Here is a 10,171-nt window from a genome sequence, read left to right as displayed (position 1 = left end):
TTTTATAATTTTGTGAATTTTTTTAAATCGTATTTTGATAAAGATCCGTATCAATAATGTGTATGCGACTCTTCAAGGTAAATTGCCAAATAATAGATATGACGTTTAAGTGGCAAGCAATAGTTGAACATTACAAACTAATATTTGAATATCTCATTAGAAGTCGTGCTTAACTTATGCAATATTTACGGCTGTTTTAAGCACGTTATGGGTCCTAGCCTAATTTTTTTAGTTGCATTATACAGATATAGAAAAATATGAATAATTGGCAGTAAGATGAGGACCATACTATTGCACGTGCATTAATGCAACCTGACAATACCGCATTGTTGTTGTGAATGAGAATTTCAATTCTTAATATTACCCACCAACAAAGAACTTTGTGCATTTTCTTTCTTATGTAATCACATTAACCAGGAATTCCCAAACTATGACCTGCTAACATTTATTCCTTACGAAAGAAAAGTTTTACTTGTGAAAACATGAGAGGAAGAAATAATTTTTGGTCTTTTCCAATTGTTTTTAAACCAGTGGTAAAGCCTACTTCCTATAGTTCTGCAATTAGATATTATCTTCAGGGATTGATCATATAAGGGAATACTACTATTTTTAAAGGAGAATCGTGTTGAAAATAATAAAAATGACTTCTTTAAAAATGTAGTTTTTCCTTGTATGATCAATCCCCGAAGATATCAAATTATCACACGCCTATAGTGGTAAAGCAGATTTATTTTAACCCAGTGTCTAGAAACTAAAAAAAAATTTTTGAATCATTGTTATAGAATCGTCATCAGGCTCATCATTTATTAGAAAATTCTCTATGCTGCACTTTCTAAAAAGTAGGGAGATTGATTCATCTCTAGAAGAGCAACACAAGATTAACAAATCTTTCATCATTCTACTCTACAAATATCAACACAATTTTTTCCATATTACATTTTTTTAAATATTTAACTATTTTAAGAAATACCCACAAAAGTATAGTTATTGGCACAGTTGGTACTGTACAGTAATTGTTACTTGCTAAGACAGTGATTGACACTTTGTTCTTTTTGCAATTGATGGCTGCCTAGCCTGTATTTTTCAGTAGATCTTTGTAGGTTTAGGTTCATTTTTCATCTTAGGAAAAGGTTCTGTTCCCAATTTGAATGACACTGAATATTCAAAGTTGCCTACTACAGCAAATTGACAAATACTGATTCTCTTGTGCATTACTTGGTAGAAGTATACGTGTTAAGCAATGGTCATACCTAGTGATTTTCAGCAGTGCAGGCAACTGCAATGAGTGCCAGTTGTGTCTCATCATGGTCACATTGTTTGTTGGCATTGCAACTCAAAACATGTGATTTTATAATAAACCAACATCCACTCCATCTATCTTTTTTTTTTTTTTTTTTAATGATAAGGAATGTTGTTTGCTAACAATGTAGTTTTTACTTGGTTCTTTAGCTATATTTAAAATGATATTGTTGTTATTAAACAAAAAATAATCAGTATTTTATATCCAAAGATCTAAAAACAGTACTTACAATCAATGGCAAAACCTGCATCTCTCACTCCATGCCTGTGCACTTCTCTTCAATAAAAAAAGAATTAAAACCCCACAGGCACTCAATTCTAAAGCTGTACCAGTCTGTATTTTCATTTTCTGACATAATGATAACTACCTTTGAAGTTTCTACTGTATGACGTAGCACAAAGGCATTTGCCGATTGGACGCACATTTACCATTGGCTTGAGTAGGGCAAACTTTTTGTTTCTAGTTGCAGTCATGTTGATTTTAGGAGGGGTTTACTAGCTATTGCAAACACCCATTGCGGTTGCAGTTGCATGCATGACTGAAAATTGCAAGGTGTGACCGTGGCTTTAGGAATACACCAAACACGAAACTGTTTCACGTGGAACAAGTGAAGTAGAATTCAATTTCAAGACCATTTTTTTTTCAGATATTGGTTGATATTTCAGAATAACAATTCTGACTCACTAACAACACAAGTGCAAGCATTAGTGAAAACTTTTCAGGTTCACTTAGTTATGTTTTTGTTTCTTTTGAGGAAACATTTATACTCTTTATATTCTGGAAGATTGTCCTTAAAAGAATTGGGCAGAGGTTTTCTAGAAATTCTTGGACACTTTGGAGCACATCATATTTTTCCTGAAGAAAGCTTTTCTTTGCACTTGATCTATCTTACTAATTGTGGTCTCTCTTCTTCAACAATTGTAGAGGGTTAAAAACCATTTTGCTACAACCTAGATTTTTTTTAGTCAAAATTAGATCATTGAAAGGGAAGACACAAATTTAAGCAATTTGCAATTCTCTTTTCTTGACAAGTCAATTTTGACTAAAGAATTTATTTGTAGAAAAATTGTTTTGAATTCTCTCCAATTATTGAAAAGGAGGAACTACAATTAATAAAGTGGATCCTTGCATGTGCATGTGGCCTTTTGAAATTGCATTCAAAGCCTATTCTAGTTGCTCTGCTTTATGCAAAACTTTCTTTTGGCATTTTACTATGTAGTTTCAAGAGAACAAATGCAGTAACTTCTGAAACAGGTAAATAGCTGATGGTAAATAATTGGAGGTCTAAACAAACTTCACAATTACACCAATTACAATAGAGGTTAGCTGAAACAAAAAATAGGCCAGCCTAGCTGGACTTAAGCTCTGCATACATATCTACGGATTTTTCAACAGATTAGAAAGATATAATGGTAATGTTATAACCAAAAACTATACTGTACTTATTTTCCCCATCTATGAAGTCCTGGATCGATTAACCTGATAGTTAAGGTCCATAACAAACAAATGTATTACATTATGATAGTCATTGACAGAGACCAATAATAACTGTTATTTTTTAATACATGATTTTACACAATCATCATCAAAATGCATTTAAAACATGCAGTAATTGGCATCATCTAAAAATGGCAAGTGAAAAGCAGGCTTATGAAATAACCTTAATTACACAAACCTATAATTGTTTGGGTTAAATATGACAGCATAGTTATGCTCTTAAATCAGAAATGAGCCTCAATATGTATTTTATTGTATGAAACACTATGCCTACAAAAAAATTAAACTTTTAACACTCAACTTACCTGCCAGAATCAATTGCCTTACACTATCACTATGAATAGGTTTTTCACCATCACACCCAGAAAAGAGATAAAGAATTCATACAATTTCTGTCTGTGATTTACTTATCTGATCATTTTTAATTTTTTCTTATTTTAAGAATCGATATTTCTAGTGCCAATCACCCTGTTTTACCCTTTAAAGGCCTATATATAAAATACCATTCCAATGGAGGACTTGATTATTTCTGATAGAGAATTGCAGCTCCTGTCAGAAATGCCCCAAAATATATGCAAGATTCATTTATTTTTTTAAAACTTCAATCCTACAATCAGTAAGAGGACATTTTACAAGGCTTACCACAGATTTGGATTAGTTTACATCCAGATAGATCCATCTATTACCGTATTTTACGGACTATAAGACGCTACAGACTATAAGAGACACCTTAATATTTTAGCAATTTTTTTAAAAAAAATACCTATAAGATGCTACGGACTATAAGACGCACCTGAATTTTGGAGGCAATTTTTTGAAGAAAAAAGTGCGTCTTATAGTCCGTAAAATACGATATATCTGGATTAAACCATTTGTAAAAAATTCCCAACATTTCAACTGTGACAAGTTTGGATCTCCAAAAAGTAGCAAGGACTTTACCATCCTGACTGCTGCTATGGACTTACCAAATTATGCTTGTTAACTATCCATAAGTAAAAGAACCTGTCCAAGTTTTTGTTAATATGCAGTCAAACAATCCTTCCTTGTTACATTTGCAATCCCATTCTTCAAGTGTCTGTGGGTGGTTCTCCTTCCCTTGTTAATTGATTCATTTATTAGGTGACAAGAGAAGGAAGGTTGGATGTAAAGATGGAGGAGGAGGACAGTTGGGATCTTTGCAGACTGGAATAAAGTTGAATCTTTTAACCTGTGTGAAATATCCTTTGTATAAAAATCATTTGCAGTTACCTACTGTTAACACCAAGATTGTTACTACATTTCATACATATTAATTGAACTTTGTATAAATTGAAGATCTCAAACATGAAGCTCACCTAATTGTTATTTTTATAATTGTTCAAATAGAACTTTTTTTATTTGAACAATTTGAATTTTAACTTAAAGATTTCTCTCTTAGCTAATTGATAAAATCATCCACTGTGTACATATACTTTACGTGTCTATAACACCATTGTAAACCTAGATGAATCCTTATAAGAGGCTCTTTTTGTGCCTACAGGACGAGAATTCATCCAGATTACATTTTTTGACACAAAGTACTATTTTGTTAACTGATGCAATCATCCACTGTAAACATACTTATTACATCATCATATCTGATGTAAAAATGCTATTGGCTCTTGCATACTTCTAGAATCTATCAAAAATTTGGTTGATAGATTCTAGAAGTCTTGACTGTATTGTGTTAATCAATTATATTTTTACCCAATACTTCAATATTTATGCAAAGTAATTTACAACTACTATAAATGCAATATTCAATTATAAGGATTTTGAATTTTATAATAATTGCCAAATTTGAATCTAAAATGAAAAAATTGTTTTTGAGAGGTTCTTTAATTGGAAGAATTGGAATTCTTTGATAAAAATACAGTAGAGCATCGATTATCCGACCTCCGATCGACCGTCACGTCGGTTAACCGACCGCGTTCTAGTGGGCAAATTCAAATGTCCGCTAGTGATGTGGCGCTACAATATTTGGCTACGTCTTGGCTACTTTAATACTATTTTTGTTAAATTTTCGCGTGTTTTAGCTGGCAACACTGACTCAACCATGAAAGGGAGGCCAGTATTTAAACCAGGCTTAATTTTCTATTTTTCTCTATTTTGCACAAAATAAATACAAAAATAGACAAATAATTTTTAACGATACAATAGCGATGCTTATTATTTTAAAAAAAAATTTGTTAGGCTTAACTTCAATGAAAATTCAATGCAAAATAGGTTAATAGCGATATACTAATATACTAATTACATTGGATATACTAATATACTATACTAATAATGTATTTTTTCATACTTTTTGGTTATCCATTTTTTCAGTTATCCGACCAACCCCAGTTTCAAACTGAGTCGGATAATCGATGCTCTACTGTAATATTAATTATTCAAAAAAAAAAAAGACACGTAGCGGAAGTGTTTGTTGTATTTCGTGTTGTTAAGCATCACTGCCATATCCTAAGCTTAAACTACAAAAAAGGAGTATTTAACTCATTGTTCAGAAAGGGTGTCAATTCTGAATTTGAATATCCAGTTATGTTTCCATCTCATATTAAATTTAATAATTGTAAATAGTTAATTTTTAATTCAGACATTTCGAAAATTTAATTTGGAATATCATTTGGCGTGTTTATTATATAACAGGCTTTGGTTGTTGATGTTTATAAGTAATGTGTGTGAACACAAATTTGGAAAAATACGTGATTACAAGCGATGGTAAGATGCTAGCAAAACAAGTGCAAAGCACAGACTGATGGAGCATGCTGCATGCGCACAATTCGGGACTTCCCCTTTCCTGATCACTCGTTATGCGAAACATCGCTTGTTAGGCGAGGCAAACTTTTACAATTTGTTTTGTTTGTTGTGCGAGGTTCCACTGTATAATGTTTTACTATATCGCCCCCAAAAATATAAATTGTTACTAATTTCCCCCCAACGTGGAAAAATGCCCACCTAGGGGTGATATCGCCCCCATTGAGAAACACCGAGTTTTAAAGTATTGGCCTACCACTCTGGAGAACCAATAATGAATCCAGTTGAATCGAAAACCCACAATATGTTGTGTCCCACCCCTCACCACCTGGATGCCCCATGGGCCAAGCACGCCTTCAATGGGTCCAATAGAAAGGCCCACTTATTGCCCACAGGACAAACAGTAAAATGCAAAAATCATCAACAGACTATGATTTGCAATGTCTACCTCTCTGAGAACTTAGATACGACTCTGGGGTGAAATCCTCTAATTTCTGTAGGTGGTTTAAGAGGAATACGAGATCCTACAAACTCGATATTCTATTGTGACATGGTTAAAGTCATGATTGATATGAAAAAAAAAGGCTCCTTTTCATATGTGAAACAATTGAGGATCTTTGTGAATCTTTTCACTCTGCAAGATTTATTCATAAAAATGTGATACCAAAGCAGAGAAAAGAATTTACTTCATATGAATAATTTTAAGTTATGTAGAACATTTACTAAAATCAAACACAGAACATACAATACAAAATTAAAATATTACGGAATTTTACTAAATAATAATATAATACATAACTTTTACACAAACTGAACATAAAAATTAATAATGTATGATAAAAAATTATTTTTACAGTCACAAATGAAAAATACAATCACATCAAAACTCATTTTTTACTATTGCAAAGCCATAATAAAAATAGTATTGGTGTGCTATTGGCAACATTGCCACACAATTTTGTGTTTACGAATCTTAATTTTAGAGTAACTTTGCAACAACTTTCTCTACCATTGCCATCTTTCAACATTCATTTTTCTATTCAAAATCATTATATAACAGTTTTCTTGTAACTGTCAAATATTTTTCTAAAATGAATGGTAATTAATATTTGCAACTTTAAACAAGTTTATTGTATAAAAGGCTCCAGATGTTACAGAGTTATATCAAAATCATAGCTTAGTGATGGTGTAGTTGTCAAATGCTATTCTTGAAAAACTTGCAAGAATATCTAAATGGTAAAGTAGTTTAATTGTTTTTGTACTTTTACACAGATGAAGACAGTTGCACTTTTCAACTGTTTTGTAATTAACAAACTGGATGAGTTATGTTATTAAATACGACGAGGATCATATTTATTTCCGCGTACTTGAAGTTTTAACAATTTTAAATTTCACTTACACTGATTTTTTTTTCTTATTTTAACACTTTATAAATTACATATTACAAAATCTTCTATCAAATCATCTACGATTCACACTAATCTCTTTCATCTGAATATATTCCACTCTTAACATAAAATTATTTCATAATTTTTTAAACAAGGAACTGCTACCTTTTTAAATTCATGTTGTAATATTGATCTAACTGTCTTGTAAACTAAGATTCTTTAAATACAACTGTCAAAATTCCAATCGAAGATTTGATCAAATTGCTGAAAATAGACATTTACCATCAAAATACTTTATATTGGTTTGTATAAATTGCATTCTCGATAAATTCTGGTTCTGTCAGCCAATGATAGAATATACAAAACTATTTTAGTTAAATTAAAATTTCAAGTTCAAGTAAGTAATCGACAAAGTTCTCTCTCTCTCTCTATTGGTAGTAAAACTGTTAATTTACACTTTTTTCTTAGAAAATAATAAGACATACTTGTTTGAACAAATGTAAAATCACATTGCATATTTTTTTCTTTGATTACGTGTCCTCAGCTGCCGTGTAACGACCGTATGCAAGGAATTGGTTTCTTTTTCCTCTGCCTGAAAAAAAGAGTTAAAAAATACTCTTTAACATACATAAACATTTGAATAATTTGACAGTTAATGTTTAAAATTTCCTTTACCTCGACCGGCGAGATGGGACACAACTGACTGCCGGCCAGAAATAGCGGTTTACGCCGTTTTGTCTTCTGCGACGTAGTCTGAGATTCAGACTCGCCATTATCGATAGAGCCCGAGATGATATTCAGGACCGACTGAGCTAAAAAAGATTAAAAACAGAATGTGAAAAACCAGAAGATTGATTAATTTTAGGGGATTTTATCACTAATACTCACTCACTGCACCGAAAACAGGTGATTTATCACGAATGAAGCTACTAATTTTCTTAAGAGGCGATTTCGTTTCAACCTAAGAATAACAAATTGATTAATTAATATAAAATATTTATAACAATTAAAAAGTAGACAAAATTATGATTTAATCCACATTTGTTTTTTGAAAGTGTGTTGCAATTTTTTCAATTTAATGATTTAATAATTACATTTTTGAATAAAAATTAAAAAGTGTTTAAGGGAGCTAAACATGTTATGTTGCACATTAAAATTTCAGAATTCTAGAAATTATTTCATTATATTGATCAGTCATAAGAGAGACAACTGCATTAATGACATTAAATATAAATATTAGAGTGGATCAAATGAAAACAGAACAGTGGTCATAATTTGGTGTATGTGTATGTGAGTGTAACAAAACTGTGTGTAGATGTAGAGTGGGAGGTGAAACCCTATTGAGGAATGGACTCACCCTTGGTAAGCGCACGCAACCGCGTGGTACGAGCTGGCTGTCGGCCAGGAGTGTCGTCCGGCAGGCAATCGGTCCGAGTCATGTTTGCGACTAAAGAAGAACAACTTGGTACCCTGGAACATTTGCATTTGGCAATATGCATGCAAACGTCCCTGCAATACCCTGGAACATTTGCGTGCAGCAATCAAAGCCAAGCCCCCAGGAATGTTGTCCTCTGGAGTGCTTTTGCTCCACGACAATGCGCGGCCACACACGGCCACTTGCACACCGAGCATGCTTGCAAAGTTTCAGTGGTGTGTGTTGGAACACCCACCATACAGCCCCAACCTTTCACCACGTGACTTTCACATCTTTGGTCCGCTAAAAAAAGCATTGCGGGGTCGATGTTTTCAATCAGACAGTGAAGTCACGGACACCGTTCGAAACCGATTTCAGTCTCGGCCAAACTCTTTCTACGAACGAGGTATTCACCGCTTGGTGCAACAGTGGGACAAGTGCTTGTGTAATTTTGGTGATTACATTTGAAAATAAATTTGTTTGGCTACTGTTCTGTTTTCATTTGATCCACCCTAATATGATGAATTTGTAGATGGATATATTTATAACTCTTTTGTTTTAAATTAGCTGCAGTATTCTATACACTTTATAATTTAATTTTTTTAAATAACAGCAAAGAAAACTGAAATCAAACCTGTTTTGGTGGCGGTTGCAAAGGTTTATTTTCTGTATCAACACTCTTTTTGGCACGTCTTTGTGGTTGTCTCTTTCTCCTAACAGAAGGATAGTCTTCCTAAAATAATAATTTAATTCAATAAATTAACAGAATTATAAAAAAAAAATAAATTAATACATGGTTTATTGTTTTAATCATTATTTGCTCACAGTTCATAAGTTTAAAATGTCAGCTTATTTCAATTATATATTGAATAAACTATTCTTAATAAATTTTCACTTTGTACCATAAGAAATTTTATAATTTTTCTTTCTAGCTCTCCAGGAATGAAATTTCCTTTACAACTTGCAATGCTATTCTTGGTATTGCATTATATTTGAAAGTTGGAAGATGCTGATGCACACACACATACTGAATATTTTTTATAATGAGAATGAAAACATCAGCAATTAAATTAAAAGAGTAGAATGTTTCATATGACCAATTTTACACAACTTTTAAATATTTATGGTATTTTTGTTCTAGCACAAAGTGACAAAATACAATAAAGGTTCATTAAATATCAATCCAAAACCAAACATGCATACTCCCCGAGAATGAACATTTAATGAAAAAAAAATTATTGTGACATCGTCACAATGTCAAGCTGCAATTTTTTATCATATTCTTAATTTATTTAATTTAAAATATATGTTCTCAATATCAAATTAGTAGTGTCTTGTCCCTGTTCATCACACTTTTTCCTGATAACACAGTTGTGCCGGTCATTTATATAACTCCGTTCGGGAGAAAAGTTTTGAATTAAAATTGTGTGACTTCCAGTTTAGATTAGAAGTTTGTTTATAGTTAATCGGGACCTCCTGCCGCTAAGCTTTCCGTATCCGGTATTGACTTTCACCTACTTAACACTGTTCTCAAGATTAAGAAAGGACAGACAACAGTAGGAAGTTATAGGTTACAATTTTTTTCAAATTGCAGCCCAATAAGGATTTTATAATAGATGAAAGTATTATAAAGTTTCAGAATATGAAAATTTTAGAACAAGAAATTTCAAATTTTTGATTTTATAGTTGCTAAGGTTTATTTTCATATATAGTCTCTCTTTTTATTTGATTTTAAAACTGTTCTGTGACACTAGAAAAGCTTTATTCTATGCCCATTACGAGTTCGGCGAGTCTAACGAG

At 32.1% G+C, this 10,171-nt stretch overlaps 1 long non-coding RNA gene across 1 annotated transcript; it reads right to left on the bottom strand.

Annotated features, from left to right (window-relative positions):
* Positions 1–7,001: 7,001 nt before the first annotated feature.
* LOC136981527 (uncharacterized) lies at positions 7,002–9,097 on the bottom strand. The gene is made up of 5 exons (XR_010881731.1): positions 9,006–9,097; positions 7,846–7,918; positions 7,633–7,769; positions 7,415–7,549; positions 7,002–7,288 (listed from the first exon to the last, which is right to left on the bottom strand). It is a non-coding gene; the product is annotated as an uncharacterized lncRNA (long non-coding RNA).
* Between the last annotated feature and the right edge of the window lie 1,074 nt (positions 9,098–10,171).

This window comes from Centruroides vittatus, unplaced genomic scaffold (assembly GCF_030686945.1).
Source record: "Centruroides vittatus isolate TY-2023 unplaced genomic scaffold, ASM3068694v2 contig_767, whole genome shotgun sequence".
NCBI lineage: Eukaryota > Metazoa > Arthropoda > Arachnida > Scorpiones > Buthidae > Centruroides > Centruroides vittatus.
This window is presented reverse-complemented; position numbering and strand designations above follow the sequence as displayed.